This window comes from Balearica regulorum, chromosome 2 (genome assembly GCF_011004875.1).
Source record: "Balearica regulorum gibbericeps isolate bBalReg1 chromosome 2, bBalReg1.pri, whole genome shotgun sequence".
NCBI lineage: Eukaryota > Metazoa > Chordata > Aves > Gruiformes > Gruidae > Balearica > Balearica regulorum.
Window position 1 is genome coordinate 102383986 of NC_046185.1, and position 9355 is coordinate 102393340.

Consider the following 9355-nt stretch of genomic DNA (forward strand, 5'->3'; position numbering starts at 1 on the left):
TAGTGGGAGCTCAAAAAGCCTATGGATTAGGTAGAAATACATAAGTTGTGTTTGACAAAAGGATATTTGGATGGAGCCGGAGCTGTAGCTTGCTGCCAAGCTCTTTAGAGATAGAGGGATCTGTGCATGTTTCCCCAGCCTCACTTGTATATCCCTCCTTCTACTGATGCAGTTACACTGAATAATCAATAATTCTTGCCTATGGCACGTATTTTAAAACATCCAGTTAGAATACTTTAAAGAAATAGCGTATTTGTTGTATAACTTGTCAATTGTTACATTTAGGATATTGCAATTTTAATGGTTTAATTTTTCAGCTAAATATGTGCGCTGTGTTTGTTAATTATATAGTATTGTTTCCTTCCCTCTTATGGTGGCCAAAGTAATAAGCCAACAGTGAAGAAATTTTGAAATCCGTATCTGGGTGTAACATGAAAATTTCACTCTGGTATGGTCACACTGTTATATTGTGCAATCAGGAACAAAAGCAAAACAGTGTGATTTATGTAACTATTCCCACTGAGAACTGTGAGTTATAAATGCAGAAATTAAATTCTCTGTTTGAATTGTTGATGTCTGCAGTCGGGTTACAGCTCAGCTGAAATTTGCTGAGGGTGAATGAGGTAGGAAGAATTTTATTCTGTGGATTTTCACGCCAGGAAACGAGTTTGGAAGGATTCATATGAAATAATCATGAAAGGTTTGTAGAAACCTTCACTGAGAAATTAACTTTGTATTAGTACAAATATTTGAAACGAATTTTCCTTTCCCAGCTATTTCCTGAGCTGTAACAGAGAGCAGAGGAGCCCTGGTGAAGTCTGAGATGTGTTTGCATGGGTGTTATGAGCAGATAACCCACAGCATGGTTGCGGTACCTGCACAAATAACGGCAAAATTTGTGAGTACTCTAAGCCGGGTGTGTACCAAGGAGTTATTCTTAGCCTTGACCCTGAGTTACTTCAGGGTGTAACTGAGATACTGCTCAGCTTGATGTCAAGGTGTGGCTCCCCAGAGGGAATTTCTGAGGATGCATGCATGCTAACAGAGTTTAACTTACTGCTGTCAAATCTTTCTACTATGGGGCCACGGACCTGTAGGTATGAGAAGGTACAAGAAGTCAATATTCATGAAAGATGCATGGTGCAAAGTGAAGAGAGACTTGTGCAGCACTGTAAGGAGGGATGCTTCACAACCTTGTCTCTGGAGGAAGAAAGGTGAGAGAAACTACAGATAAATGCTTCTGCAGTGAGCACTGCTACTGATTAATTCCTACCCTCCATACATTTACTGTGTGTCAACCTTTCCTGCCTGCTTTCAACTGTGGTTATCATCCATACAAACCTAACAAGCAACACCATTGTTACACTATATAAATAATTTAGAGATGGTGTAAAAATGCATGAATTTAGATACATTTTTTCTCAAGGTCTGGCCTCACTATTAAAACAGGTGAGACATGCTTTTAATTGAGTTTCCAAAAAAACTTTCTTGAAGTCAGCTGGGTCCTTAGAGGGAGTTACATTATGAAAGGCTTTTCTGAATCACACCCGGTTGTGAACTGTAATTAACCTTCTCATTATTTAGGAAGGAAAAGTAAGCCCCTAACAGATTCGGCTCCATGGCTGAAAGAAACTGGATGTGGGCTCTTATACTGGGCTAAAGTACCTTTCTCTGGTGCTTTGAGAATATGGTGAGTGCAAGTTACCTTATATTTACTGTGAGCACAGAGACAGCTATCACAGGTCAATTTGAGCTATGCAAATGTGACTGTGAGAAAAGGCAGAACATCTACAGGACTTTTTGAGGAAAAGAGAAATATCAGAGAACACTTTTTTCTTAGAGGAAAGAAAAACCTAGAAATTTGGGGGAAATTTAAAATATTTGTCTTTATTATGTATTTATGAAAATGACACTTCATTTCTTTAAGAACAAAAAAGTCTGCTGATTTAGCTAGCTAAATATACTTAGTAATTCAGAAAATATTAGTATATAAAATAAATGTGTAAAGGTACTTTACTCTTGAATAATAATGGTTGTACTAAATGCTGAAGATGGCACTTCCCTACACATCAGTGTTCCTGAATGTTTGTTACCTGTTGACATAACCCTAAGATAAGAAGTAAAAATGAAACTTTGAAAACAGAAGGCAGGAGTGGTGCTGACATTTTTACAAAACAAGAACTCAGGTGTATGCAGTTTTCAAAGAGAAATCCACTGAGTGAAGTTGTATCTCTGTAATACAGATAAGAAAACTCATTTCCAGAAACAAAGATGAGGATGAACATGGACATCCTTTCCCTAGACAGGATAGCTGTCTGCCTGAGTCCAGGTACTGCCTCTGCTGGTCCTCAGCTGGACCCAGCCAACCTTCTGACATGCCCTGGCTTAATTTTAAAACTGTAACTTATTTTATCCCTTCACCCTGAATGGTAGGAACCATTAGACCTGACCTGGCTGTTACCGAAAGATGCTTGTGAGCTTCAGGATTAAACCAAGTCAGGTCATCCTTGCAAACGATGTCAGCTTCATGGTGGGTTTCCAGGAATGAACACTGTTCCTCAAACCTGGTCAGGGTCCCATGTCTGTACCAGCCAGAAACCTAGCCTCAAGTTTCTGTTTTATAATCCTTATTTTACAACGTGTCTGCCTTATTTTATCCTACATTACTGGCCCAGATCTTTGCCCCAGTCCTATCCCCAGCCCCAACCTTGCTACAGATGTAAAAATTTTGGAAATGTTGCAAGTTTGGAAAGCAAATATTTTCCTTGGAAAGTATGGAGGGGGAGGGGATGGAAGGAGATGTTCAGAAAAACCATCCATTTAGGGAAAAATTCCAATATCATTGTAAACATTACTTTAAACATTCCTTCACTGTTCATTCTGAGACAGACTATTTCACATGAAAGCCCGCCCCCCCTGTTTTCTCTACTAGACCCAAGGAAAAAAAAATTCCAGCACTAACTTGTTCTGTGTGTTTCCAGGACTTTTTTTTTTTTCCCAGGCCCTGAAGTTTCTAAACATGTTTTAGGCCCTGAACTTGCAAATGTGTAGGTTGTATGACATGTTAAAATCTGAGTCACCTGAGGGAGTGGTTGTACCCATGATGCGCTAAGCCTGCGGGAAGCAAACCCTTCCTTCCTGTGTGAACGTGGGATGAGCTCTCCCAGACTGTTTAAGACCTGGAAAAAGACTGGTGTGGCCAAAAGCCTTCCTGGATTTCCCCACCCAATTCTGTCACTTGTTCTGTCGGTAGATGTTGTTCCATCCTACCTACTTTCCTGCACTTATCCTTAGACCATCTCAGCTACGAGATCTGAGCAAGGCTTTGCAGCAGATGTGATGGAGAGTTGTTTAGCAAGGGGTGTTTGGCTTGCCCTTCTATAACAAGCCCTTGCAGTATGGGGCTGGTTTGTACTATCTTGTGTTGGTGTTCAACTCCCTACTTATAATTTGAAAAGGAAAAAAAAAAAATACCACAAACAAAACCAACAAGAAACCCCCCCAACCAACCACCAAACCTCTAGAGATCTGGTAGGTATTTGGGGAAGGTAGGGGTGCATATTGATAGTTATCTATGAATGTCTTCATAACTGTATCCAGCTGAATGTAGCCACGGAGCACTGCTCACACACACAACAGAAAATGCTGTTAGGTTTTTCTTTACCTGGTATTTAAGGCTCCTCTGTATTTCCCTCAATGTGTCTCAAAGTTGCCAGTATAATCCTTTACCTGATGACTGATAGCCCTGATTCCTGCAGCTGAGATGTGGACTCATGCAGCTCGTCCTGCTGTTCTGAACGTTTTCGCCATGCTGTCAGGGTCCATGATAATGAAGAGCTACAGGACGGGAACCTGTCAACCTGCAGGCACGAGCTGTGCTGCAAGCCATAATGCATATGGCACGCTGGAAACTTCCATGTGAGCAGAGTGAATGCTGCTCTCCCCCAGTCTGACATGCCTACGCGCAGACATTTAGATGAAGTGGTAGTTAGCCCTATAGATAGGGGAGAAGAGATATTGATAAGAATAAACATTCTGCATGTATGTCCTGGTTCTGGCAAGGATAGAGTTAATTTTCACAAAGGATGGGGATGGGGGCTATTCCATACCATGTGACATCATGCTCACCATAAAAAGGGGCTAGTCGGGCAGTGGGGGGGCGGCACCGGTTTCGAGGGTTTCGGGAGGGGCTGAGTGGTCGGTCCTGGATCGGTAAATTGTTCTCTGTTATCACCTATTGTGAATATCTGTTATCAGCACTGTTGTTGTTGTTTCCCTCTCCCTTGCTGTCCCAGTAACCTGCCCTTATCCCAACCCTCGAGGCTTTGCCGTTGTTTTTCCGTTCTCCTCCCCATCCCTCCGGGGGAGGGGTGAGCAAGCGGCGTGTGGCGCTCAGCTGCCGGCTAGGCCTGAACCATGTCAGATGTAGTAGAATGCAGCTTGAACCGCCATGTACTTAAATGCTTCAGGCTTTCTAATAACATCTAATAACATCTGGTGGCTTACCAGTACCTGAAGGGGCCTACAGGAAAGATGGTGAGGGACTGTTTATGAGGGACTGTAGTGACAGGACAAGGGGTAATGGGTTTAAGCTGAAGGAGGGTCGATTTAGATTAGATGTTAGAAAGAAATTCTTTCCTGTGAGAGTGGTGAGGCACTGGAACAGGTTGCCCAGAGAAGTTGTGGCTGCCCCCTCCCTGGAAGTGTTCAAGGCCAGGTTGGATGAGGCTTTGGGCAACGTTGTCTAGTGGAGGGTGTCCCTGCCCATGGCAGGGGGGTTGGAACTAGATGATCTTTGAGGTCCCTTCCAACCCAAACCATTCTATGATCTCCTGCAAGAAAGCAAAGTGTAGAACCTGAAAATGGTTTCTACATGTAACATTATTTTATGTATTATCCTGCACTTTTGCTAAGTCAACTTTTCTCTTCTTCCAAAGAAAAACTGATTTATGGATTCAAGTTTTTTGAAAGCCTGATACTTCAGCTGCGTTGGGGGGGGGGGGCGGGCAGGGAATCAACGAACCCTTCAAAACATTATATGATGTTTTGAATGAATACAGATCTAGCTTTTCTGCCTGCATTCTTTTTTCTACACGGTTTATATGTTTCTCTGAGAGACACAATGGGCCAATAAGAACAATCAAGCCTTTGACGTGGAGCCCGGCTAGCCGGCCGGTGAAATGGACCCACAGCCAGGCAGCAGCACCATGTTCAGAGAGGTGATGGGTCAGCTCAGAGCTTCGGGCTGGCTGTCGGGGCCTCGCAAGTGCCTGGTAGCCAGAGGATGGTATAATTGGCTACAGGATTTCGTTAGGGTGCAAATCAAATCATTTCACCAGCAGCAAAGCTCTTTGTTGCCCTCTGCAGGGACAAGAATAAGGAACCTTATTTGTCCTATACTGAAAAGAAAAAGGAAAATGGGAAAAAGAAAAAAAAAGTGGTTGGAGGAGTCTTGAAAGAGTATACATCCATGGCAGTAAATCTTGATGTATTTCTGGTTCTTTAAGAGCCCTTCCATTGTTCAGTGATTTATACTGCAGGCTGTATTTTAAAGAACTGATGTGCTTGATGCTTTAGAAAGGTAGGGGATTTCTGCTCAAGAAAAAAGGGTGTCTGTCCCTGCTTTCATGAGTTTTTCTGTTTTTCTGGAGGAGATAGTGTGGTGTTTGCTGGAAAGATGTTACTTTAGTTATGTATGTGTCTAAAATGTATGTTGTTCATCATGAAGTTATTCACAATTGCTTAATTTCTGCTGCACTGCACAAATAAAGATACTTGACTTTGAAACCAGAGCGGGGGGGGATCACTTTTTTAAAAAGGCAATACTGTCTAGAGGGAGACCATGAAAAAGATTCTTATCCAGTTTTCTTAAAGGATCTCTAGAAACACAAAGTGTTTTATTCTGCTGCGTTATAGTTATTTTTAAATTGCAAAGTAGCTCAAATAACTAAAAGGCAGAAGGAAAATCATTAGGTAGAAAGCAAAAATAGAACCAGAGCTCCATTAGCAAAGTACCTTTCTCTGCTGTCTCAGCTTTTCAAGGCTGATGGGATGACAGCTTCTTGTTTAAGTTTTCACAGATTTCTTTACAGGCGCATAACCCATGAACTTATTACTGAGAGAGATACATTATACATGCATTCATAAATGAACATTGATCAGTCTTTGGAATACTTGATGATGAACTCGTGCTTCTTATGTTCCTTGAATATTAACACCATCTTACAAAATCAAATATATTCAGATGTACCTTATGTTTTACGGTGTATTTCTGGCTTTTGCCATTCAAAGACCTCAGAATCATATAAACTATGCCGAATAAGGAGATCAGGCAGCTACCTCCAGGAGCCGGAGTAGAGATTTTATTTAGATTAATCCACCACGTTATGTATTTGCCATGTAATTCTGCACTGGAACCTAAGGAGGAAAAAAATATGATAAATAGGGTGGAAAACCACCGTACCACCAGGCTTGCATTTTTTGGCTGATCCTATGCCCCAGCAGCTAACAGCAGAGCTCCCATTGCCTTCACTGGATGTATACTAGGAAATTAGAAAAGAGATGCAGAAGACTTTAGGTCTATATTTTTATTTATGACATGTTTCAATGGACAGGCAATGCTAAAAACGCTCCAGTGTTTACCACAGCTAAGCCTAGGCTGTAGGTGCATGTGTCCTCTGTGCCACAGGCAGGACACATCACCCTTTCTCACAGGATAACTGCTCAGTATACTGTTCTGGCCACACGTTTCCCCACACATGATAAATGCTCCTCCTGGCCCTCCCTTGAGATGCTCCCTGCTTCCCTTGGGGAGCTGGGGATGGGACGGGAGCCTGCCAGCCTGAGGGCTGCTGCTGTGAGGGAGTGGGGGGCTGTGTCTCTCTGGCAGAAGCTGCACCCCCAGCAGCCATCATTCATCTCTGCTGGGTTACGAGTGAGTGTGGCTGAGCCATCTGGGTGTCATTTGCTTCTTCAACAGCTATTCCTGGACTCCTCTGGGAAAAGAGAGCAGGCCAGGCAGGAGTGCTTTTTTGGCCAAATATGGCACATTGGCTGCCAGTCAATATAGAAGTGTAAGAATGGCTTTCTTGCTCAGACCAAAGGGCCCCGTGAGCAGCAGTATCCCGTCTCTGGCGGTAGCCGAGGACAGAGGTGTCAGGAAGGCTACAAGAACAGGCAGGAGCACAGCGATGCTTCCCCCGCTGCCTGTGGCTCAGGGATGTCCTGCAACAACCATGATGCCTTTGTGTTCAGTAGCCTTTGTTTAACTTTTCTCACCTTATCTTGTCTAATCACTTCTTGGAGCTGTGCAAGCTTTTGGCATCCACAACATCCTGTGGTAATGAATTTCCATAGTGTAATGGGTTAAAAGAAGGTACTTCCTTTTGTTTGTTTTAAACCTGCCACCTGTTTATTTCATTTGAGGTCCCCTAGCTCTCGTATTGTGACAGGCAGTGAATGCTCAGTCCCTGTGTACCTTCTCTGCGGTGTTGATTACACAGACCTCTGTGTAGGTCCCTTCTGATTTTTAACTCCTTTTAGGAAAGAGGTCCCTTACCAGGTAGTATGGGCCTTGCAAATGGTCCTCACTGATGCAGAAAATGATGGATGATTTAAAAATCCAACATGTGTTGCAACATGTCTCCTAAATACTGTCTTTTCTCTTTCTTTAGCAATTTAATCTCTTCATATTCCAGGTAGCATAAGTTGCAATTCTTCTCCTGTTCTGAACTTACTACTGGTTGATTACAAATACATAACAATAACATGGCATATTTTACAGAGATGAAAAAATATGAAGATACACCTGATCTATCACTACTGTAGCCAATTTCTCTTACAATCAGGTCACCCTCTGTCACAATAATTCAATTAGCATGAAAAAATAATCTTGTTTCATGTTTTTAATATGTGGAATGCCTTCAAAGATGAACAAGAAGAAAGTTGCAATTGCATACAGTACCTGCTGCAAGGGAACACTCTTAAGTTTAATGTGTCTTCCATATTTTAAATCAATACAATATCCAGGCCTGCGAGCGACAGGGAGAGGCAAACCTGATAAATTACTGGTTATACAAGGTGAAGAAAAATACCAGGACCTACAAAATTATTGTGGAGATTTGCTGGGAGGGGGAAGGGAGGTGAGCATTTGGCTGGCTCCTTTTCTTCTGCTGAAAACTGCTGCTCAGTCCCTAAAGTTGCCAGCTTGTCTGTTTTGATGGCTTGGCAGGCTTCTGTCGGGAAATGTGCAAATTACAGCTTGTGGGAACAGGGGAAAAATACAGAAAATAGACTAATGTGGAAGGAGAGCATCTAACCTCACAAAATCAGTTTTTAACCTGGAACTGCCAGGCCTGGTTAAGGAGAAGGATTGGTTTCTTGTAACTTTAATCACATTTGAAGCAGTTAGCCTATTAAGCCTCGTTTATTCCATGATTCTATTAGCAGCTTTGATCCATGTCTGCAGCTCTTCCCCACATTAGGGTATGTGTAACATGTGTGGCTGCACAACAAGAAGTGGGAGGAAACCCTTTGTGCAGTGCTGCAATAAAATAGCCGCCTTGCGTATGGTTCAGGGAGGTTGACGAAGCATTGCCCTACTCCGAGCATGCGTGCCCTTGGGAAAATGACAGCGATCTCTGGGAAGGAGGATCAACAGAGGAAGTAAACACTGCTTGGCTGGGTCTGACAGTCACACCTCTTAAATAACCATCCTGGAAGAACAGACTTCAATCAGCCAGTGGTCAGGGGAAGAAGTATCCTGGTTTTGGTTGGGCCAGAAATATTGCAGGAACAGGAATATATGAGATATTTTGATACTTCTGCTGTCCTTTTCAGTCAAAGCTTGGCAGGGCAGAGGTATGGGGAATCCGCAAAAGAAACCAGACTGAACTTTTGATCTAAAAAAAAAAAAAAAAAAATTATGTCACTTTTTTAATCCAAACCCACAGGCTTCAATTTTATAAAGACACTTGTGTTTTTTCTTTTTTTCTGTGGTTAGACTGCCATGGTAGAATTGAAGGGTTCTACTTACACTATACAAGCTCAAATTAATAACAATTAAATATTCTGTAGATGGTTGAAAAAGTGCTCTGGATTCAAGTTGTCTTGTTTCATGGTGAATATCTTTATTTTCATTCTTCATTCAATCACTCAACAGTCTTAAGCCTGTTGCAGCTATGCAAATAACTCTTCTGCTGTTCCCCTCAGAGTTTTGCAGGAGCCAGGCAATTTAACTGCTAACCATTCCACCTGTGTAATGCAAATACAGATTTATAAGCACAGGTCTGTAGCAGATACAGTTAATTTACTAGATTCTAGTCTAATTTTCAAATCAGACTTTGTCCTGCCAACC

At 42.3% G+C, this 9355-nt stretch overlaps 1 long non-coding RNA gene across 1 annotated transcript; it reads left to right on the forward strand.

Annotated features, from left to right (window-relative positions):
- The first annotated feature begins 581 nt into the window (after positions 1-581).
- LOC142600762 (uncharacterized) lies at positions 582-1656 on the forward strand. The gene is made up of 3 exons (XR_012834323.1): positions 582-700; positions 774-898; positions 1585-1656. It is a non-coding gene; the product is annotated as an uncharacterized LOC142600762 (long non-coding RNA).
- The last annotated feature ends 7699 nt before the right edge of the window (positions 1657-9355 follow it).